This window comes from Nicotiana tabacum, chromosome 22, assembly GCF_000715075.1.
Source record: "Nicotiana tabacum cultivar K326 chromosome 22, ASM71507v2, whole genome shotgun sequence".
NCBI lineage: Eukaryota > Viridiplantae > Streptophyta > Magnoliopsida > Solanales > Solanaceae > Nicotiana > Nicotiana tabacum.
In genome coordinates this window covers 75,001,064-75,025,515 of record NC_134101.1, presented here as the reverse complement: position 1 = coordinate 75,025,515, position 24,452 = coordinate 75,001,064, and the positions used below count along the sequence as shown (strand labels likewise).

The 24,452-nt window shown below is 40.5% G+C and overlaps 1 long non-coding RNA gene across 1 annotated transcript; it reads right to left on the bottom strand.

Moving 5' to 3' along the window:
* Positions 1 to 20,357: 20,357 nt before the first annotated feature.
* On the bottom strand, positions 20,358 to 22,715 carry LOC107828278 (uncharacterized). Its single transcript, XR_001657702.2, has 3 exons — positions 22,658 to 22,715; positions 22,270 to 22,394; positions 20,358 to 20,922 (listed from the first exon to the last, which is right to left on the bottom strand). It is a non-coding gene; the product is annotated as an uncharacterized LOC107828278 (long non-coding RNA).
* Positions 22,716 to 24,452: the final 1,737 nt, after the last annotated feature.

Genomic DNA, 24,452 nt, shown 5'->3' with positions numbered 1-24,452 from the left:
TACCGTCGATTTGTGGAGGGGTTTTCATCCATAGCAGCCCGTTGACCAGATTGACTTAGAAGGGTGCCCCATTCAGGTGGTCAGACGAGTGTAAAGCAAGCTTTAAGAAGCTCAAGACAGCTTTGACCACGGCACTGGTATTGGTGTTACCCACAGGTTCAGGATCTTATACAGTATATCGTGACGCATCTCATATTGGTCTTGGTGCAGTATTAATGCAAGATGGCAAGGTAATTGCATATGCATCGCGAAAGTTGAAGGTTCATGAGAAGAATTACCATGTTCATGATCTAGAGCTGGCAGCCATTGTTCACACGCTGAAGATTTGGAAGCACTATCTTTACGGCATGCCATGTGAGGTATTCACTGATCATCGGAGCTTGCAGTATTTGTTCAAGTAGAAGGAACTCAATTTGAGGCAGCGGAGGTGGATGGAGCTATTGAAAGACTATGATATCACCATATTGTATCATCCTGGGAAGGCCAATGTGGTGGCCGATGCTTTGAGTAGAAAGTCAGTCAGTATGGGTAGCCTTACATATATTCCAGTTGGTGAGAGACCGCTTACATTGGATGTTCAGGCCTTGGCCAACCAGTTCACGAGGTTAGATGTTTCTGAGCCCAGCCATGTTCTAGCTTGTACAGTTGCTCGGTCTTCTTTGTTTGAGCGCATCAGAGATCGGCAGGATGACGATCCTCATTTACTTGTCCTTAGAGACACATTGCGGCATGGTGGTGCCAAGCAGGTTACTGTTGGAGATGACAGAGTTTTGAGGATGCAGGGTCGTATTTGTGTGCCTAATGTGGATGGACTTCGTAAGTTGATCCTTGAGGAGTCCCACAGTTATCGGTATTCTATTCATCCGGGGGCCGCCAAGATGTATCGGGACTTGAGGAAGCATTATTGGTGGAGGCGAATAAAGAAGGACATAGTTGCCTATGTAGCTCGGTGCCTAAATTGCCAGCAGGTAAAGTGTAAGTATCAGAGACCTGGTGATTTACTTCATAGGATAGATATTCCTGAGTGGAATTGGGAGCGTATCACTATGGATTTTGATGTTGGGCTCCCACGGACTCAGAGGAAGTTCGATGCAGTTTGGGTTATTGTGGACAGGCTGACAAAGTCAGCGCATTTCATTCCTGTGGTAGTTACCTATTCCTTGGAGCGGTTGGCAGAGATTTACATTCGTGAGATCGTCTGTTTTCACGGCATGCCCGTGTCTATCATTTCTGATCGAGGTACGCAGTTTACCTCGCACTTTTGGAGGGAAGTACAACGTGAGTTAGGTATGCGAGTTGAGTTGAGCACAACATTCCATCCTCAGACGGACGGACAGTCTGAGAGTACTATTCAGATCTTGGAGGATATGCTCTGTACCTGTGTTATTGACTTTGGAGGTTCTTGGGATCAGTTTTTGGCGCTAGCGGAGTTTGCCTACAATAACAGCTACCAGTCGAGCATTCAGATGGCTCCCTTTGAGGCATTATATGGTAGAGAGTGTAGGTCGCCAGTTGGGTGGTTTGAGCCGGGGGAGGCTCGGTTATTGGGTATAGATTTAGTTCATGAGGCCTTGGACAAGGTTAAGATTATACAGGATTGACTTCGCACAGCTCAGTCCAGGCAAAAGAGTTATGCCGACCGTAGAGTTTGTGATGTTGCATTCATGGTGGAAGGGAGAGTGTTACTTCGGGTATCACCCTTGAAGGGTGTAATAAGGTTCGGAAAGAAGGGCAAGTTGAGCCCTAGGTATATCAGAACTTTTGAGATTCTGGAGAGAGTGGGAGAGGTGGCTTACAGGCTTGCGTTGCCACCTAGTTTAGCAACTGTTCATCCGGTATTCCATGTGTCCATGCTTCGAAAGTATCACGGCGATCCGTCTCATGTGTTAGATTTCAGCTCTGTCCAGTTGGACAAGGATTTGACTTAAGAGGAGGAGCCGGTGGAAATTCTAGCCCGGCAAGTTCGCTAGTTGAGATCAAAGAGTTACCCTTCAGCTTGAGTGCAATGGAGAGGTCAGCCTATTGAGGCAGCTACTTGGGAGTCCGAGTCCGATATGCGGAGTAGATATTCCCACCTTTTCACCAGCCCAAGTACTTTTCTACGTTCGTTCGAAGACAAACGGTTGTTTTAGAGGTGGAGAATGTGATGACCCAAAAGGTCATCTTATGTTTTAGAACTCGAATTTATGCTCTTAAGCCTTAAAAATCTCATTTTTAACCTCATTGATTTGTGTGCGCAGTCCGGGAAGGTTTCCGGAAAGCTTTTATGTTGAAAACTAATGAAAATAAGAATTTTTACCTTAAAAGTTAATTTTAGTTGACTTCGGTCAACATTTTTGATAAAAGGGCCCGGATCCATGTTTTGCTGGTCCCGGTAGGTCCGTATCGAATTATGTGACCTGGGCGTATGCCCGGAATTGAATTCGGAGGTCCCTAGCTTGAGTTATGAAGTTTTGATAAAAATTAAAAGTCTAGAAATTATTTGTTTTTAAAAATTGATTGATATTTGGCATTGTAAGTATCGGGTCCGTATTTTGGTTCCAGAGCCCGATACAGGTTCATTATGATATGTAAGACTTGTCTAAGATATTTGGTGAGAAACGGAGTTGATTTGACGTGATTCGGACATCCAGTTGAGAAAATAGAAATTTTAAAGTGTTCTTGAGAAATTCATTTGATTTGGTACTAAATTCGTAGTTTTAGGGGTTATTTTGGCGATTTAATCTTGCGAGCAAGTTCGTATGATGTTTTTAGACTTGTGTGCATATTTGGTTTGGAGCCCCGAGGGATCGGGTGAGTTTCGGATAGGCTACCGAGTGAGATTTGCTTGGAAAACACTGTTGGGCATCTGATATTATCGCAGGCCTTTGATCTCGCATTTGCGAGATCAGGCATCGCAATTTCGACCTCTGAGAGATTCGCATTTGCGAGCTTCTCATCGCCAATGCAAAGAGAAGCTGGGCCAATAGTTTACACATTTGCGAGCTTTCGTTCGTATTTGCGAAGGGAGTCGGGGAAGGGCAGTGATTGCAAATGCGATCATTTAGACGCATTTGCGAAGATACAGTGGTTGCAAATGCGAAACTTTCCTCGCATTTGCGAAGGCAGCGGGACTATGAAGGGAATTGCAATTGCGAGTGTTCCTTCGCTTGCTAGCTTCGCATTTGCGAAGCTCAGGTCGCAATTGCGACACCTGCAGCTGAGTAAAAGGGACTTAGACGGGATTTTTCATCAATTTTTCATATTTTCAAAACCCTAAACCTTAAGAGGCGATTTTCCAAAGACCAAATCTTCTCCAAATCATAGGTAAATGATTCCTAACTCTTTTATTTTAATATTTTACATCTTATAACAAAAATTCAACCTAGAATCTAGAATTTTTATGGTGAAATTAGGTTTTTTGGGTAAAACTTAGGAATTTCGAAATTTGAGGATTTAGACCTCAATTTGAGGTCGGATTCCAAAACTAGTTACATATTCGGGCTCCGGGGTGAATGGGTAAAAGGATTTTGGTCCAAACCTTGGGTTTTGACCAAGAGGGCCCGGGGTCGATTTTTCGACTTCTTGGAGGAAATTTTGGGAAAATTTAATTTATGTAATATAATTGATTTCTTAAGCAATATTTGATATTATTGAGTCATTTTGAATAGATAATAGTAGTTTGGAGGTGAATTCCAAAGAAATATCTGTGGTTGAGAATTAAGTGGCCTTCAGAGCAAGGTAAGTGCTGTGTCTAACCCTGATTTGAGGGAATTAGGAACCTTAGATTACTTGCTAAGTGAAATTCATGTAAGCGGCGTATATGTGAGGTGACGCGTACTTATGCGCCGCCAATTTACCTGCTTTTTTTCATGTTTCTCAGTTTTTCTTATATTGTCTCATTCCTATGCCTAATTGCTATGTGTTATACTAGTGTTGTTAAATTGATCGTCATTATCATGTTTACGAATTTTCTGGTGATAATTGAGTTTTTATTTCAAAGTTGAGATTGATGTTATGGAAGCAATTATAGAAGTAAGGTTTGTACTTGTTATTCTATCTCCTTGTTGGTATTTATGTATTGCATTATGGTAAGGGAGAGTGTTAAAGCACGAAGGGTGATGCCATGCCATATTGTGAGTGTTAATGCATGAAGGGTGATGACATGCCATATTGTGAGTGTTAATGCACGAAGGGTGATGTCGTACCATGATATGAGAGTTAGTGCACGAAGGGTGATGCCGTGCCGTTTTTATTAATTTTATGGTGAGATTGAGAGTAAAAGAACGAAGGGTGATGTCGTGTATTTTTCCTTACTGTATTCATTATTTCTGTTGATTCATGGTATATTATCTGCTCCGGTGATCATTCTGTTATAGTCCTTTATCTTGTATTCTCCACAGTATGTTCCCCTGTCGACATTTCCTATTTAGTTCTTCATTTTTGTTATGTATAAATACACTGTTAAATTGTACAGGTTTATTTGTAGGTGCCTTGCCTTAGACTCATCACTACTTAGTCGAGGTTAGGCTCGACACTTACCAGTACATGGGGTCGGTTGTTGTAATGACTCAACCGGTCATTTTAACTTTTAGAACCCTGTTCCTTAAAATAAAACTTCTCGTAGGTGCTTGTAATGATTTATGACTTGTGGGGATGGTTGGTTCGGGATTTGGAAGTGTTTGGAGTGAAACCGGAACATTTGGTTCCTTAAGTTGGCCTTAAAGTGCTAAGTTTGACTTCGGTCAACATTTTTAGAAAACGACCCCGGAATAGAATTTTGATGATTCCAACAGCTCAGTATGGTGATTTTGGACTTAGGAGCGTGATCAGAATTTTATTTCGAAGTCCGTAGTGAATTTAGGCTTGAAATGGCTAAAATAGGAATTTAAAGTTTGGAAGTTTGACCGATGAGTTGACTTTTTGATACCGGAGTCGGAATCCAATTCCGAAAATTTTCATAGCTCCATTATGTAATTTATGACTTGTGTGTAAAATTTGAGGTCAATCGGAGTTGATTTGATAGGTTCCAACATTGAATGTAGAAGTTGAAAACTCTTAATTTCATTAAGCTTGAATTGGGGTATGATTCATGGTTTTAGCGTTGTTTGATGTGATTTAGAGGTTCGACTAAGTTCATATGATGTTTTAGGACTTGTTGGTATATTTGGTTGAGGTCCTGAGGGCCTCGGGTGAGTTTCGGATGGTTAACGGATCAAAAATTTGAGTTAAAAAGCTGCTGCAATTTTTCCTCTTCTGTTAGACATTCTGGGCTGTGATCGAGCCCAAATACCAAGCCAGATATCGAGCCCAGGGTTGATGAGGTACAGGCTCAAGCTAGAGTATCAAAGCCATGATCGAAGGTCCAACTCGAGGGCCATGATCGAAGGTCCAACTCGAGGGCCATAATCGAAGGTCCAGCTCGAGGGCCAGGATCGAGACCCAAGATCGAGGGTCACGATCGAAGGCTCAAGCTCGATGACATGATTGAGGCTATGATCGAAGTCCCAACCTCGATACCCTGATCGAGGCCATGACCGAGGTCCAGGCTCGAGCCTGTGATCGAAGGCAAGGCTCGAGGGCATGATCGAAGGTATGGCTCGAGGGCTAGGATCGAGACCCAAGCTCGATGCCCTGATTGAAGGCACAACCTTGATGCCCTAAACGAAGGCACATGGTCGATACTGTGATCGAGGCCCAGTTCAAGGACTAGTTCCGAAGGCTGCTGAGCAGTTTTATAAAAAGAGGGCATTCGTCCCATTTGCCATTTTTGACGAACTTGAGCTTGAGTAGAGACGACTTTTGGCAGATTTTTAAGGGAAAAATATTGGGGTAAGTGATTCTAACTTGGATTTGGTCTACATATACAAGTGTATCATTGTTTTTCACAATTTAATTATTTTTTTGAGATTTGAGATTTGGAAAAGTTTAGAAATCTCATAGAAACGAAATTTTGAGATTTCGGTATCGATTCGGAGTCGAATTTGAGTGAAACTGGTATGGTTGGATTCGTAATTGAATGGGTTGTCGGATTTCATAAATAGTGCCGGATTCCGAGATGTGGGCCCCGCGGGCGAATTTTTAATTAATTTCGGATCTTTTCTTTAAAATGTAGTATTTTCTTATAGAATTGATTCCTATAATATTTAGTGATTGTATCGAATTATTTTGGCTAGATTCGAGCCAGACGGAGTTGGATAATCATGGAAAAGGCCTTATAGTGGATTAAATTGGAGCAAGACGAGGTAAGTCTCTTGTCTAATCTTGTGAGGGGAAAATTACCTCATAGGTGATTAAGATTAAATAATTGTTGCTAATTGTGGGGGGCTACGTACGCACGAGGTGACGAGAGTCCGTGCGTAGCTACTATTAATGCTAAAGTCCGGGTAGTTTAGGACTCAAAGCATATATTACTTGTGTAAATTGTATTCTTTGATTAATTAATATTAATTGATATATATGAATATATTGTGAATTGTTTGATAAAGATATTAAAGGATGGAAATCTCATAGGCTTGATTTCTATTTAAATCAATTAATTGTCAAAAGAAATTGTTCTCCTCCCAAATTTATCTTATAATAAACATACTGTCCTTCCGGAGGCACATAAGAAAATGTCCTCCTTTCTTGTGGAGCCGGCCGAACGCTTCGGCAGGATAGATGCATCTATGGATCGCGCCGCACGTCCCTCGGCAGTGTACATGACACTTTGGATCGGGTCGTACGTCCTCGGCAGAAATCGTGCTTAATAATAATAATTACACGATACTTTAATAATTTATTTCAGCTTGAGAAGCTAATTAATAAATTGAAAAATCCTTGGAATTTAATGAATTATTTTTCTTGCTTGTTTATGAAATTAATTATTACTCCTGTAAATGAGATTTAAATTGATAAATTGGAATTTTTCTGAATTGAAGGAATTTAATTAATATATTGAGAATTGTTACATTTAAAGGAATTTGATTATCTCTGCTGATTAAACAAATTATTGTAAATTCTGTAAATCATGCTGATTTAAATATTCTAGTTATATTTCAGTTATTATTATTGACCCATAGTTAGTGTCAAAGTCGGCCATCTCGTCTCTACCACTTCGAGATTAGGCTTGATACTTACTGGGTACACGTTGTTTACGTACTCATACTACACTTGCTGCACTTTTTGTGCAGTATCTAAGACAGGTACTAGTGGAGGACCTTTCATCACATACCCACATCATCCCGAGGCATAGTGGTGAGCTGCCTTTCTGAGCCGTTCTGCAGCTATCAGTATCTCTTCTTATATTTATATTCTGTCTATTTCATTTCAGACAGTATTTGGAGTTTTGTATAATCTAATAGATGCTCATGCACTTGTGACACCTGGTCTTGGCACACACACATTGGTAGAAGTTGGTATTTTATTATTTTCTTGGAATAAAAGTTTAACCAATGTACGTATGACTTATTAGTTGGCTTGCCTAGCTGTAGTGTTGGGCGCCATCATGACCTATAGGTGAAATTGGGTCATGACAACATGGGATCAGATCACTAGGTTCACGTAGGTCTCACAAGTTATGAGCAGACCTAATAGAGTCTTGCGGATCGGTACGGAGACGTCTGTACTTATCTTCGAGAGACTATATGGTGTTAGGAAACTACCTTTCTTCATATTCTATCGTGCAATTGATGTAGTACTAAATATCCTTCTCTTATTCTCTCACAGATAGTGAGAACACGCTCTAATGAGATTCCAGACCAGGGAAGAGCTACTCCCCCAGTTGCTAGAGGCCGAGGGAGGGCTCCAGCCCGTGGTAGAGGGCGAGGACATCCTAAGACTGTTCCAATTATGCCGCCAGTGGATCCAGCAGAGAATCCCATTATTAAGGAGCAGGGTGAGGTGCCTGTGGCAGAGCCAGCTCCGGTGGACTTCACATCTGTACCGGGATTTCAGGATGTCATGGGTCGCATGCTGCGATTCATGGATAATATGACTCAGGCCGGTTTATTTCCGGCAGACCCAGCCACATCTCAGGCGGGCGGGGGAGCACAGACCCCTACCGCGCAGGCTCATGGACAAGCAATTGCTGTATATCAGACCCAGGGTGCACTACCCGTGGGTGGAGTCCAGCCAGTGGCAGCAGCTACACCTGAGCCCAGGCCAGCTGTAGCCGCCGATCCTCAGAAACTATTGGACAGATGGACTAGACTACATCCTCCTATCTTCGGGGGTGAGCGACATGAGGATCCACAGGATTTCATTGATCCTTGCAAGGATAGACTGTACAACATGAGGATATTGGAATCCCATGGGGTTGATTTCGCTACTTTTCAGCTAGAGGGTAGAGCCCGTAGATGGTGGCAGTCTTATGCTCTTGGCAAACCAGCAGATTCTCCTCCCATGACTTGGGACAGGTCCACCCGTATCTTCTTGGACAGGTATATTCCACCGTCCCAGAGGGAAGAGTTGCGATTTTAGTTTGAGCAGCTCCAGCAGGGTCAGATGTCAGTGACCGATTATGAGGTGAGGTTTTCTGAATTATCTCGCCATGCACTAATGATACTCCCTATTGAGGCGGAGAGAGTGCGAAGGTTTGTAGCCGGTTTACATACTGGTATCCAGGCCACTATGGCTTGAGAGGTTGAGATGGGTACTTCTTATGAGCGAGTTGGAGAGATAGCCCGAAGGATTGAGGGTGTACGTCAGCGGAGCCGAGAGCAGATTTTGAGAGATAAGCGGTTCAGGTACTCTGGAGAGTTCAGAGGTGCTCCGTCCGAGGGCAAAGGTCAGTTCGTGAGGGGACAATCCAGTAGACCCCCATATCCAGCACCACCACCTCCTCGAGATGCTCCAGTGCGACCTTATCTCAGTGCTATCCCAGAGAGTTCTTACCGCCCACCAGCTATTCAGGGTCCTCCCAGTGGGTATTCAGGTCCCCAGGGCCAGACACTTAGTCAGCAGCCCATCACACCGAAGAGTTGTTATGAGTGTGGGGATCCCAGTCACATGCGGAGGTTTTGCCCCAGGCTTCGAGGTAGACCAGTACAGCAGGGTCATCAGCCTATGCTTACCGGACCAGTTGCTCCACCAGTAGTCCGACCACCCAGAGGTGGAGGACAGGTGGGTAGGGGCCGTCCTAGAGGTAGAGGTCAGCCAGGCGGAGGCCAGACAGTTGGCGCTACAGCTCGGTTCTATGCTTTTTCGGCTAGACCAGATGCAGAGGCCTCAGATGCTGTGATTACAGGTATTATTTCTGTTTGTGGCAAAGATGCCTCAGTATTATTTGATCCAGGATCTACGTATTTATATGTGTCATCTCTATTTGCTCCATTCCTGGGTGTTTCTCGTGAGTCCTTGAGTACTCCTGTATATGTGTCCACTCTTGTGGGCGATTCTGTTGTCGTGAACCGGATCTACTGGTCCTGTATTATTACATTCTGTAGTTATGAAACTAGAGCAGATCTCCTATTGCTTGAGATGACCGATTTTGAAATTATTCTGGGTATGGACTGGTTATCTCCATATCATGCTATTCTAGATTGTTTTGCCAAGACTGTTACCTTGGCTATTCCAGCATTGCCTAAGCTGGAGCGGAAGGGTTCGCCTGTTAGTTCATTTAATCGAGTTATTTCTTTTATAAAGGCTCGACACATGGTTTAGAAGGGTTGTTTGGCTTATCTAGCCTATGTTCGGGATACTACTGCAGAGACTCCGGCTATTGATTCAGTGCCTGTAGTTCGGAAGCTCCCCGATGTATTCCCGTCAGATCTTCCAGGTATGCCACCTGATCGTGATATTAATTTTTGTATTGACTTGGCTTCAGATACCCAGCCTATATCTATCCCACCGTATCGCATGGCTCCGAAAGAATTGAAAGAACAGCTTGAAGAGTTACTAGCCAAGGGGTTTGTCAGACCGAGTGTATCGCCTTGGGGTGCACCAGTATTATTTGTGAAAAAGAAGGATGGAACAATGCGGATGTATATTGATTATCGCCAATTGAACAAAGTCACTATTAAGAACAAGTACCCGTTGCCATGTATTGATGATCTATTTGACCAGTTGCAGGGTACTAGGGTATTCTTTAAGATCGACTTGAGGTCGGGGTACCATCAGTTGAAGATTCGGGATTCGGATGTTCCGAAGACTGGTTTCCGTACTAGATATGGTCATTATGAGTTTTTGGTAATGTCTTTTGGTTTAACTAATGCCCTGGCAACGTTTATGGATCTGATTAACAGGGTATTCAGGCCATATATTGACTCATTTGTCATTATCTTCATTGATGACATTTTGATCTACTCACGTAGTAAGGAGGAGCATGAGCAACATATAAGAGTAGTGCTTCAGACATTGCGGGAACAAACGTTATATGCTAAGTTCTCTAAATGTGAGTTTTGGCTAGAGTCTGTAGCATTTTTGGGACATATTGTGTCGGGCGAAGGTATTAAGGTTGATCCCAAAAAGATTGAGGCAGTTCAAAATTGGCATCGTCCCACTTCGGCGACTGAGATCAGGAGTTTTATCGGTTTGGCAGGTTATTATCATCGGTTCATGGAAGGTTTTTCATCTATTGCAGCACCTTTGACCAAATTAACCCAGAAGGGTGCTCCATTCCGATGGTCCGATGATTGTGAGGTGAGCTTTCAGAAGCTCAAGACATCATTGACTACAACACCAGTGTTAGTGTTGCCTTCCGGTTCGGGGATGTATACAGTGTATTGTGACGCTTCGCGCATTGGCTTGGGTTGTGTATTGATGCAGGAAGGGCAAGTTATTGCATATGCTTCACGTCAGCTGAATCCCCACGAAAAGAATTATCCGATACATGATTTGGAGTTAGCTGCGATTGTTCACGCTCTTAAGATTTGGAGGCATTATCTTTATGGGGTGTCTTGTGAAGTTTACACTGATCATCGCAGTTTGCAGCATTTGTTCAAGCAGAGGGACCTAAATTTGAGACAACGCAGATGGCTGGAGTTACTAAAAGATTATGATGTTACTATCTTGTATCATCCGGGCAAAGCAAATGTGGTTGCAGATGCCTTGAGCAGAAAGGCGGAGAGTATGGGTAGTTTGGCTTTCATTTCAGCAGAGGAAAGGCCATTAGCCTCAGATATTCAGTCCTTGGCTAACAGACTTGTGAGGCTGGATATTTCAGAGCCCAGCCGAGTTCTTACATGTGTTGTGGCCCGGTCTTCACTATTTGAACAGATCAAGGCTCGCCAGTATAATGACCCACACCTGGTGGTTCTTCGTAAAACGATACTATAAGGTGGTGCCAAGGAAGTCACTATTGGTGCAGATGGTGTTCTACGACTCCAGGATCGTCTGTGTGTTCCTAATGTGGATGAACTGAGGAAAAAGATCCTGGAGGAGGCACATAGTTCTCGATATTCTATTCACCCAGGTGCTACGAAGATGTATCATGACTTGAGGCAGCATTATTGGTGGCGACGAATGAAAAAGGACATAGTTGAGTATGTAGCTCGGTGTCTAAATTGCCAGCAAATTAAATATGAGCACCAGAGGCCAGGTGGCCTACTTTAGCAGATGACCATACCAAAGTGGAAATGGGAACGAATTACTATGGATTTTGTAGTTGGGTTGCCGCAGACCTTGAGGAAGTTTGATGCAGTTTGGGTGATTGTTGATAGGTTGACTAAGTCGGCACATTTTATTCATGTTATGACTACGTATACTTCAAAGAGGTTGGACCAGATTTATATTCAGGAGATAGTTCGATTGCACGGTGTGCCAATTTTCATCATATCAGATAGAGGTCCTCAGTTTACTTCACATTTCCTGAGAGCAGTACAGAGTGAGTTGGGGACCCGTGTAGAGCTCAGCATAGCCTTTCATCCGCAGACCGATGGACAGTCAGAGAGGACAATTCAGATTTTGGAGGATATGCTCATGGCATGTGTGATTGACTTTGGAGGTCAGTGGGATCGTTTCCTGCCTTTGGCCGAGTTTGCTTATAATAACAGTTACCAATCCAGCATCGAGATGGCTCCATTTGAGGCTTTATATGGTCGGCGATGTCGTTCACCTATCGGATGGTTTGAGCCAGGTGAGGCTAAGTTATATGGTACTGATTTGGTAAGGGATGCCTTGGAAAAGGTAAAGTTGATTCAGGAGCGACTTCGTACAGCACAGTCCAGACAAAAGAGTTACGCGGATCAGAAAGCGCGTGATATATCATTTATGGTAGGTGAAAAAGTTCTTTTGAAGGTTTCGCCAATGAAGGGAATTTTGAGATTCGGGAAGAAGGGCAAGTTGAGCCCAAGGTTTATAGGCCCATTTGAGGTGTTGAAACGAGTTGGGGAGGTTGCTTATGAGCTTGCATTGTCTCCCAGCCTATCGGGAGTTCATCCGTTTTTTCACGTATCTATGCTCCAAAAGTATCATGCCGACCTATCACATGTGTTAGACTACAGCACAGTTCAGCTAGATAATAGCTTGGGTTATAAAGAGGAACCAATTGCCATTGTTGATAAACAGGTTCACCAGTTGAGGTCCAAGAGGATTTCTGCAGTAAAAGTCCAGTGGAGGGGCCAACCAGTTGAGGGAGCGACTTGGGAAGCCGAGGAAAACATACGGTGCAGATATCCAAACTTATTCAGCACTTCAGGTAAAATTATAAACCTGTTAGAGGACGAACGTTTGTTTAAGAGGTGGAGAATGTAATGACCCAACCGGTCATTTTAACTTTTAGAACCTTGTTCCCTAAAATAAAACTCCCCGTAGGTGCTTGTAATGATTTATGACTTGAGGGGATGGTTGGTTCGGGATTTGGAAGTGTTTGGAGTGAAACCGGAACATTTGGTTCCTTAAGTTGGCCTTAAAGTGCTAAGTTTGACTTCGGTCAACATTTTTAGAAAATGACCCCGGAATAGAATTTTGATGATTCCAACAGATCCGTATGGTGATTTTGGACTTAGGAGCGTGATCGGAATTTTATTTGGAAGTCCGTAGTGAATTTAGGCTTGAAATGGCTAAAATAGGAATTTAAAGTTTGGAAGTTTGACCGATGAGTTGACTTTTTGATACCGGAGTCGGAATCCAGTTCCGAAAATTTTCATAGCTCCATTATGTAATTTATACTTGTGTGTAAAATTTGAGGTCAATCGGAGTTGATTTGATAGGTTCCAACATTGAATGTAGAAGTTGAAAACTCTTAGTTTCATTAAGCTTGAATTGGGGTATGATTCATGGTTTTAGCATTGTTTGATGTGATTTAGAGGTTCGACTAAGTTCGTATGATTTTTTAGGACTTGTTGGTATATTTGGTTGAGGTCCCGAGGGCCTCGGGTGAGTTTCGGATAGTTAACGAATCAAAAATTTGAGTTAAAAAGCTGCTGCAATTTTTCCTCTTCTGTTGGACATTCTGGGCTGTGATCGAGCCCAGATACCGAGCCAGATATCGAGCCCAGGGTTGACGAGGTACAGGCTCGAGCTAGAGTATCAAATCCATGATCGAAGGTCCAACTCGAGGGCCATGATCGAAGGTCCAACTCGAGGGCCATGATCGAAGGTCCAACTCGAGGGCCATAATTGAAGGTCCAGCTCGAGGGCCAGGATCGAGACCCAAGATCGAGGGTCACGATCGAAGGCTCAAGCTCGATGACATGTTTGAGGCTATGATCGAAGTCCCAACCTCGATACCCTGATCGAGGCCATGACCGAGGTCCAGGCTCGAGCCTGTGATCGAAGTCGCGATCGAAGGCAAGGCTCGAGGGCATGATCGAAGGTATGGCTCGAGGGCTAGGATCGAGACCCAAGCTCGATGCCCTGATCGAAGGCACAACCTCGATGCCCTGATCGAAGGCACATGTTCGATACCGCGATCGAGGCCCAGTTCGAGGACCAGTTCTGAAGGCTGCTGAGCAGTTTTATAAAAAGAGCATTCGTCCCATTTGCCATTTTTGACGAACTTGAGCTTGAGTAGAGACGACTTTTGGCAGATTTTCAAGGGAAAAACATTGGGGTAAGTGATTCTAACTCGGATTTGGTCTACATATACAAGTGTATCACTGTTTTTCACAATTTAATTAGTGTTTTGAGATTTGAGATTTGGAAAAGTTTAGAAATCTCATAGAAACGAAATTTTGAGATTTCGGTATCGATTCGGAGTCGGATTTGAGTGAAACTGGTATGGTTGGATTCGTAATTGAATGGGTTGTAGGATTTCATAACTTTCGCCAGATTCCGAGATGTGGGCCCCGCGGGCGAATTTTTAATTAATTTCGGATCTTTTCTTTAAAATGTAGTATTTTCTTATAGAATTGATTCCTATAATATTTAGTGATTGTATCGAATTATTTTGGCTAGATTCGAGCCAGGCGGAGTTGGATTATCGTGGAAAAGGCCTTATAGTGGATTAAATTAGAGCAAGACGAGGTAAGTCTCTTGTCTAATCTTGTGAGGGGAAATTACCTCATAGGTGATTAAGATTAAATAATTGTTGCTAATTGTGGGGGCTACGTACGCACGAGGTGACGAGAGTCCGTGCGTAGCTACTATTAATGCTAAAGTCCGGGTAGTTTAGGACTCAAAGCATGTATTACTTGTGTAAATTGTATTCTTTGATTAATTAATATTAATTGATATATATGAATATATTGTGAATTGTTTGATAAAGATATTAAAGAATGGAAATCTCATAGGCTTGATTTCTATTTAAATCAATTAATTGTCAAAAGAAATTGTTCTCCTCCCAAATTTATCTTATAATAAACATACTGTCCTTCCGGAGGCACATAAGAAAATATCCTCCTTTCTTGTGGAGCGGGCCGAACGCCTCGGCAGGATAGATGCATCTATGGATCGCACCGCACGTCCCTCGGTAGTGTACACAACACTCTAGATCGGGCCGTACGTCCTCGGCAGAAGTCGTGCTTAATAATAATAATCACACGATACTTTAATAATTTATTTCAGCTTGAGAAGCTAATTTATAAATTGAAAAATCCTTAGAATTTAATGAATTATTATTCTTGCTTGTTTATGGAATTAATTGTTACTCCTGTAAATGAGATTTAAATTGATAAATTGGAATTTTTCTGAATTGAAGGAATTTAATTATTATATTGAGAATTGTTACATTTAAAGAAATTTGATTATCTCTGCTGATTAAACAAATTATTATAAATTCTGTAAATCATGCTGATTTAAATATTCTAGTTATATTTCAGTTATTATTATTGACCCATAGTGAGTATCAAAGTCGGCCATCTCGTCTCTACCACTTCGAGATTAGGCTTGATACTTACTGGGTACACGTTGTTTACGTACTCATACTACACTTGCTGCACTTTTTGTGCAGGATCTGAGACAGGTACTAGTGGAGGACCTTTCATCACATACCCACGTCATCCCGAGGCATAGTGGTGAGCTGCCTCTCTGAGCCGTTCTGCAGCTACTAGTGTCTCTTCTTATATTTATATTCTATCTATTTCATTTCAGACAGTATTTGGAGTTTTGTATAATCTACTAGATGCTCATGCACTTGTGACACCAGGTTTTGGCACACACACATTGGTAGAAGTTGGTATTTTATTATTTTCTTGGAATAAAAGTTTAACCAATGTATGTATGACTTATTAGTTAGCTTGCCTAGCTGTAGTGTTGGGCGCCATCACGACCTATAGGTGAAATTTGGTCGTGACAGTTGTACTGATACTGCACTATGCACTTTCTGTACAGATTTTGATACCGGCTCGGGTTGATCGAGATTTTACTATTGGTCCGTTGTCTGGAGACTCAAGGTAGATCTGTCGGTGTACACAGATCTTGAAGTCCCCGTCTATCTTTTCTGTTCTACTGTTTCTTTCATTCAGACAGTTGTATTTCTTTCAGACTATTACTTGTAGTAATTTCTAGAATGCTCGTAGATTGTGACTCCATATCCGAGTGGTAGTAATTAATACAGTTTTTATGATATTCTGCACTTATTATATTTCATCTTAGTTAAGTATTGTTAATTACTGAATGGAAATAAGGAATTGGTTTAATAATTCTCTAATGTTGGCTTGCCTATCAAGTGAAATGTAAGGCGCCATCACGGTCTCGTCGGTGAAAAATTCTGGGTCGTGATACTTACCTTAATCAAGACAAATCGGTACACTAGAAGAATCATCCCGCTCAAATCATCCTCTGAACGACTCGAAACTAGCCAAAACCAACTCAAAATCATCAAATAATTCCATAGGAAGCAAATCCAATCGATAAAGGTTGAATCTTTACACGTTTACTCAAAGTCAACTAAAATGTCAAACTCAGGCCCGCACCTCAAAACCTGACAAAACTCACAATATCTGACAACTCATTCAATTACGAGTCCAACCATACTAATTTCACTCAATTCCGACTCCGAATCGATTCTCAAAACTCAAAACTTCACTTTAGGAAAATTTAGAGAAAAATCCTCAATTTCTCTTTCGAAATCATCAATCAAATGCCAAAAATAAAGATGGAATCACGGAATATAACAAAAACTGAGTAGAAAACACTTATCCCAATCCATGTGGTGAAAATCCTCTCCAAAATCGCCCAAATCCGAGCTCCAAAATCATGTGAGAAAAAGTGACTAAATTCTGAAATAAATAAATAAAATGCAACAGTTGTTATAGATCGAATCAAATCCTAGATAACTCTGAAAGTCATATTTGATATTCCCAACATAATCCTTGCGATATTACATCCAAGATAGCCTTTTGAGTTACCAAATTTGGCCTTAAAATGAGGGATATATGATATTTGAAAGTTTTAAAGGAAGTCTTAAAATTTAAGAGACAACAATGATATTTTTGTAATTATTTTACACCAGAAAATCAGCAACAAAAAGAATCTTTATTTTAGCACCCAAAACTCATTCGGAACCTCCCAGACACAAACCATCTTTGCGTTTCAATAATAAAATACGCTACAAACCTGCTCGCGCACTCAAAATACTGAAAAGTGGTCATCTTGACCCGATATAGAGAATGGTCAAACTCCAAATTTTTAACTTAACTAATTTTTCAACCAAGGATTCAAAACACACGCGAGCCCCTCGGGACCCCATTCCATCATACCAACAAGTACAAATGCATTATTCAAACTTATACTAAGCCTCAAAAAACCCACGGGAACATCACAATAAAGAATCGAGGCTCAAACCGAATAAAATTTCTCTTAAATTGTTAAATCTTCATTCTTTCAAAAGAGTGTCTGAATCACACTTAAACATTTAGGATTACTTCCAAATCTTGCACAAAAGTTCAATTCAACTATATAGACCTATCCAAAGTCTCGGAATACCAATTGGTGTCCAATAATATCAAAGTCAACTCTTGGTCAAACTTATGAACTCTTAAGTTCTTCAAATTGTCAACTTTCGACAAATAGTGTCGAATCCTTCTAGAAACCTCCAAAACCGAATCTGGACATACACACAAGTCTAAAATTATCATACAAACCTATCAGAATCATAAAAACGTGATTCCGAGTCCGTTTACCCAAAAGTCAAACATTGGTCAACGCTTCCAACTTAAAGCTTCCAAATCGAGAGTCATTCTTCCAAATCAATCCCTGAATCACTCAAAAATTAAAACTGACAATACACGCAAGTCATAATACATCATATGAAGATTCTCAAAGTCTCAAATCACTGAACGGAACACTAAAGCTCAAAACAACCGATCGGTTCGTTACACCATTAATACTATTAACTTACTTTTTCATTATGAAAGTAGTTTTTATAGAGGCTCTCATAATGCAGAGATTTCAAATCTGAATAACATAGAATCCTAGGGAACCCGCATTCTCTGAATATGACAACGTCTTTTTCTTGGAAAGCTGGGAATACTTTCATAATCCAAACACAGAAGGCGAAAGGGAAGCCAAGTATAGTAAAAATGTCCTTCTCTTTCTCTCTCTCTTTCTCATTCTCATTGTCTGAAGTGTATTTTTTGGCTTCAAGCAAGTTTTCAATGAGTTGACTAACTTTTGATGACAAAGAGCCCCAATGGAAAGAAGAGTAGAGTTGATCATCATAAATGATTCTCATTACCCGCTCAGACACATTTCTATTCTTGCGCTTACCTATCAACACAGACTCAACAAAATAAATTGTTGCCAGCTTCACCGCATCGTTGTAGCTGCCTACAAATGATGCAGTTGTACCAGATGCACGACTATTAATAAAATGCCAAGTCTCGTAACTCAATTCTTTTCTTACTAGGGAAGTAAACTTTAGAAAGCCTATTCTCTCTTTCATTCAAAACGTTAAAGTCCCCCAAAGAAGAATATTTCAACCTAGTAATTATGTGGAAGTCTTCACGTGTAAACTTCATTTCATGATCAAAAATATTAAATGTCATTGAATTATTATCATTGCTTACAATTTCAAAAAGAAACACATAGTGAATTAATTTTCCGCAGAATTTAACACCTACCAGCCGGAAAAAAGTTTTCGAAAACACCGTCTCTCAATTTCTTCCATTGCGCGTTCGACAAGAAACTTTTTTTTGTTTCCTTATATTTAAAATCTCCTTTACAATACAACAACAACAACTACGACCCAGTAAAATCTCACAAGTAGAGTCTGGGAGGGTAGTGTGTATGTAGACTTTACCCCTACCCCGAAGGAGTAGAGAGGTTACTTTCGAAAGACCCTCGGCTCAATAAGACGAAAAAGACAAGAAGATAAGGGAACGGACAATATATTAGTACCATCAAACAAAAACCAAATAAATAATAACAACATCCTAAGAACTAGAAAATAGTTGAAATGCAATAACAAAACCAGAAAATAAGCCTGATGCTATGAAAACGTAAGGATAGGGAGAACAAAACATAAACCCCTAGCAGTCTAAGACCACCCCTATCGAACTAGCCTCACCCCTGGACTCCACTACGTCCTAACATACAATCCTAATGCTCGACCTCCACATATTCCTATCAAGGGCCATGTCCTCAGAAATCTGCAGCAACGCCATGTCCTGTCTAATACCTCTCCCCAATACTTCTTAGGCCGCCCTCTACCTCTTCTCGTTCCCGCCAGGGCCAAACTCTCGCACCTCCTCAGAAGAGTATCAGGGCTCCTCCTCCGCACGTGCCCGGATCATCCGAGCCTCGCTTACCGCATCTTGTCATCCATAGGAGTCACGCCCACCTTCTCCCGAATAACTTTATTCTTAATATTATCCATCCTAGTATGCTTGTACATCCATCTCAATTATCCTCATCTCTGCAACTTTCATCTTCTGGATATGAGAGTTCTTAACCGGCCAACTCTCTACCACATACAACATGGTCGGTCTAACTACAACTCTATAGAACATACCTTTGATTAACGGTGGCACTCTCTTGTCACACATGAATTATGATGCTAACCTCCATTTTATCCACCCACCCTATACAGAGTGTGACGTCCTCATCAATCTCTCCATCCCCATGGATAATCGACCACAGGTACTTAAAACTACTTCTCTTGGGGATGACCTGTGTTCCAAGCCTCACGTCCATGCCCACTTCCCCTGATTTGGTGTTGAACATGCATTCCAAATATTCTGTCTTAGTCCTGCTCAACTTGAAACCCTTAGACTCAAGGGCGTGCCTCCAAACCTCCAGCCTATCGTTAATGATCTCGGCCAAACCCACACCACAATTTAGTAGTAAGGCGGTCGATGCAATAATAAACCCAACGAAGGTCGGGATCGAATCCACAGGGAGTTAGAATATGGGATTAGGTGTATATCTAAGTTAATTACAAGTTTTGACTCCAATTACACTTCCTGAAACTTGATTGGTGTTCTACTTCTACTTTACTCTATTGTTTGCAAGTATTAAACTAAGGACAATATTTTTGGTTTTGAGTTTTTCAAATGATTAAAAGGGACTAGGGTCGTGACTTCTACCTAGGTGGTTATCTAATGGGTTGTAAACTCCAGGGAAAATTTGATTAGTTGAGGTCGTGATATAGCAATCACATCCTGGTACTCACTCTATACCCCTCGGTAGTTTGAGTGATTTTGCCCAATTTGGCTTTCTCAAGCCCAATTGGGTATTTGCACAATACAAGTGATATTAGCTCAAATCGGGTATTACTATCTCTAGGTTTAACCCTTTAATTTGGGCTATCAATTTCTTAAGTTCACCCCAATTTCTTATTGGCCTAGTTTTCCTAGACTTAGTCTATCTTTCTCAAGTAGAGGCTAAGTCAAATAGGCATGAATCAATGTTTGCAACCATTGATTCTAGGGTTCAATCATGAACAAGGCTAAATATCACTAACCCAATAAAAAATAAGCCCTAAATTAAACACCCATCAAATACCCATACTAGAGTTGGGTCACAACCCTAGCTAAAGATTTAGCTACTTATGAAAAATAAAGAAACACGAGAAGAAATTAAGATAGAATGCATAATAATTGATTAGACAAAGAAAATCTAATGTTAAGAAGTTAATCTAGTACAAAATTACTCAATACGGTAAAGAAAAAGGCCCAGGTGCACTTCTGAAAACTCAACTTAACCTAAAAATGACAAAAAGTTCTATTTATACTAAGCTAAAAATATCTGACAAAAATGCCCCTGCGAAGGTTGTGCGGCCGCGAGCTACTGCGGATGCACAATTATCTTGCGGTCCGCATTCTTGGGAACTTGGGCTTGGAACTTGGGGGCTTCTGCGGTACGCATAAAAATAGGTGCGGCCGCACTTATGATTATGTGGCCGCACAAAACTGCTGCGGTCCGCACTTCTTGCTTTTTTGGACTTGACACAGCTCTCTGATTCTTCAACCTTGCGGACCGCATAATAATGAATGCGGCCGCACAATTTCGGTGCGGTCCGCATGCCTTGCACTAGAATTGTGCGGTCCGCGCTGCTTGCCTTTTTTCCATGTTTTGGTTCTTGTTCACTTTTGACTCCTTTGTGAGTTGATTTTGACTTCTTTGGCTCGTGTCCCAATATTCCTGCAAGTAAACACATTTTGTTAGTTTCCAGGAATGCCTTTAAGCATTTTTGAGCTAAATCGCAAGTAAAAGAGAGCAAATAACCAGTCAAAATTCCCACTTATCAGTTAACACTGCCTCGCGACTCATCAATCAGAACTATGTCGTTAGCGAATAACATATACCATGAAACCTCCTCTTGAATATGGTGTGTTAGTGCATCCATCATGGGGAAAATAAGAACGGGCTGAGCATAGATCCTTGATGTAACCCCATAACAACTGGGAAATGCTCAGAACCGCCTCCCACTGTCATCATCCAAGTCTTAGCTCCATCATGCATGTCCCCGATCGCCCTAATGTAAGCTACTGGCACACCTTTTGCCTCTAGGCATCTCCAAAGAACCTCCCTAGGGATCTTGTCATATGTTTTATCCATGTCAATAAAAACCATATGCAGATCCTTCTTCCTATCCTTGTAATGTTCCACCAACCTCTTAATAAGGTGGATAGCTTCTGTAGTCGATCGACCCATCAAATTACGCCAATCATCAAACTCGAAATGTTGATCTCCTTCCATTAGCACACTTAGAGCTTGCATTTATAACAAATACAGTTCTCCAATAAATAATATATTAAATATATCCACTAATCTACAAAGAAGAAAATAGCATGTAAACATCTGGACTATTTTTCTGAAATGTCTTGAATATTTAAACTAAAAAACTAACATTCAGGACCTAATTACAATATACAGCAGCTAGAGAAATGCATGCACTTGACTACTTATTGGTTTATTCTCTACTTGCTAACGATAGTTTGATGAATCCCAAACTAATGGATCGTTACAAAGGTCCTGTAAATGTGAAAAAGAAAAGAAAGGGATAACCTTTAAGGCTCATTTTCAAATAATGACCAAAATAAATTAAGAAAACTCTACCCATGAGATTAAAAACCCACATTTGGTTGGCAAAAAATTAACAAGGTATTCAGAAATAAAATAGAACCAGTTAACCTTAAAAATTTACTTGCAAAAGCATCTGAATTTTTTTATTTAAATGATTGCAATCATCCCAAAGGTAACAAAAGAGCTGTAAGGAAAATTAAATGAAATTAAATTAAAGTAGGAAATAGCAGGTAAACTTCAGGATCATTTTTCTAAAAATGTCCTGAATATTTAAAGTAATAAACTAACATTCAGGACCTAATCACAATATACAGTAGCTAACTCCCAATCAATTCTTCAATAAGGATTTCAAAGAAACAGTTCAAACCAACAAGAACCTTGAGTCAATTTATGAATTCAAACTCAATCACAAAGTAATAAGGAAGTCAATCGAATTCAGTGGAAGATCAAGCAGAAGTTCACCTTAATACTCAAAGAATCAAACCTGATTCGTTGCAACAATTTCTCAGCTGCTCAAATCGATTAGAATGAGTCTGAGAAGTTCTTCAAACTTGAAACAAGTGTTCTTCAAGTTCTTCAAATTTCCGCTAATATAAAAGGCATAATCATCAGTCTAAATGAAAAAAACAGTAGTTGTAAAAATTTATATAAGTCCAACTATCCAAATGAGATTTTGTTTGGGACTTTTCTAGTACCTAGCAGCCATGCGCAACTAGAAACATAAAAGAAAGAAAAAGACTAAATAAAAACATGATTTAGAGAGAAAATAAACTCTTTCTTAGGCGTGAATTGAACCTCGGCGATTTATGGTTCTTTATCTGAAAAAATACCTAGAAAATGGAGAAATTACCTAGATGCATTAACGAGAAGTTGATGGTGAAGCGAGGGTTTTGAACTTTTCATAAAGGATTTGGGAAAGAAGAAAGATAAAAGAAAGAGTAAAAATATCTTTTTGTATTAATTTTAATAGAGTAGTGGCTATTTTTGCTCAGCGTTAAAAGTTTTAACTAAATACTAAATACCATCTTAAAAACTGGCTACCCCATGCCATTTCCACTGATCGGGTGGGGCTAGGTCAAAATTTTCTAAGCCCATTTAAAACTGAGGATTATAAGCCTGATCCAAGTAAACTCGTTGACTCGTAAGGCGTGACCAAGACTTTGCAAGGGCCTCCGCTAAGTAGAAAAACAATTAATTCTGATTTAATATTTAAAAGAAAAAGTAAACTAAAAAAAAAAGCAAAAACTAACAAGAGCTTAATCTCATTACATGGTTTGGCAATTGCGTATAGACAATAGGGGTGGTATGTGGGCCGGGCCCATTCCTAAGTGGGCTTCACGGGCCCAGTCCTAAGTGGGCCAGTCCTAAGCAGTCCCAGGTTTCGCGGGCTACTTGTTGGAACCGGACCGGGACCACGAACTAACGGTCCCGGGTTAAGTGGGCCCAGTGGATACTTTCTATTTTTAAATTTTTTTTTATACAAGTTAGAAAAAAAAATGGTAATAAAAATATTTAAGGCAATTTGTAAATTATATTATAGAATTGTCACACACACACACACACACACACATATATATATATATTAAGATGTGTATATAGTATAGTATAGTAGGTGTGAAACAATTCCAGTTCTCGAGCAATCAATGATCTCGGTTTTAGCTTAGTTGAGAAGGCCGTGCGGATTACCGCCCGCCACTTGATCCTGTTAAAATGGTATCAGAGTTTAGGTACTTTCATGGTATATATGAGATAGATATGAAATATTTAACATAGATATATTTCTGAAATACGGATTTAGGAGAAACTAGTATGAAAAAGACTAGGTTGGAAGAGGTAGATATACCTCAAAACCTTGATTTGTTAAACAAATGGACGATTACTAAAATCTCTATTAGAACAATCTATGATTATGGATGGTTTGATAAACTTTCTTCTAAATAACTTATTAAAACTACTGAGCAATCTTTAGCTTTAAATTCGTCTGAACAGACTATTCGTTTGTTAAACAAGCAGCCAGAATTCGTATTAAAAGGGTTACCAGAGACGTTTTTGGCTGCTTTCAGAGATGCCAGAAATCTGAATTTTAGACAGTCCCTGATGGGTTCTATTCAATCTACTGCGGCCTACGGTCCAGTATATTTTAATACTCAACCCAATCTGTAATTATCTCTGTCTGATGTTAATATACTTGATGCTTTAACATTAAATATAAAAATGCATGGTTATAATTATGCACCTAGTTCTGAACTTATATGTTTATCGTATAGAATTTATTTTAAATTGCTATCTACGTTAAACCCTAGATGTAAATTATATGATACATCTGATCAGACTATATTAGTGAAAACGAATTTTGCAAAGTCTAAGGTCACCACGAGGAGACCTATTAAGTGGGAAGAAATTAATTTTTCGACTACTTGGACTTTGGATTCGGTTATATCCCCTAGTCAGATAACTAATGCTATCAGTAATGCTGAGTATTCTCATATTACTCAAAATTCGGATGGTAGGATTTGCATTCAGTTTGATGATAATAGTTCCACTTATAATAGGCAGTCATTTTCTAATAGTAGACTTTTGCCTACTATTAGTTCTAATTATAATAGATATTCTTTTACCAATCGTAGATTGTTGCCCGATAGTCA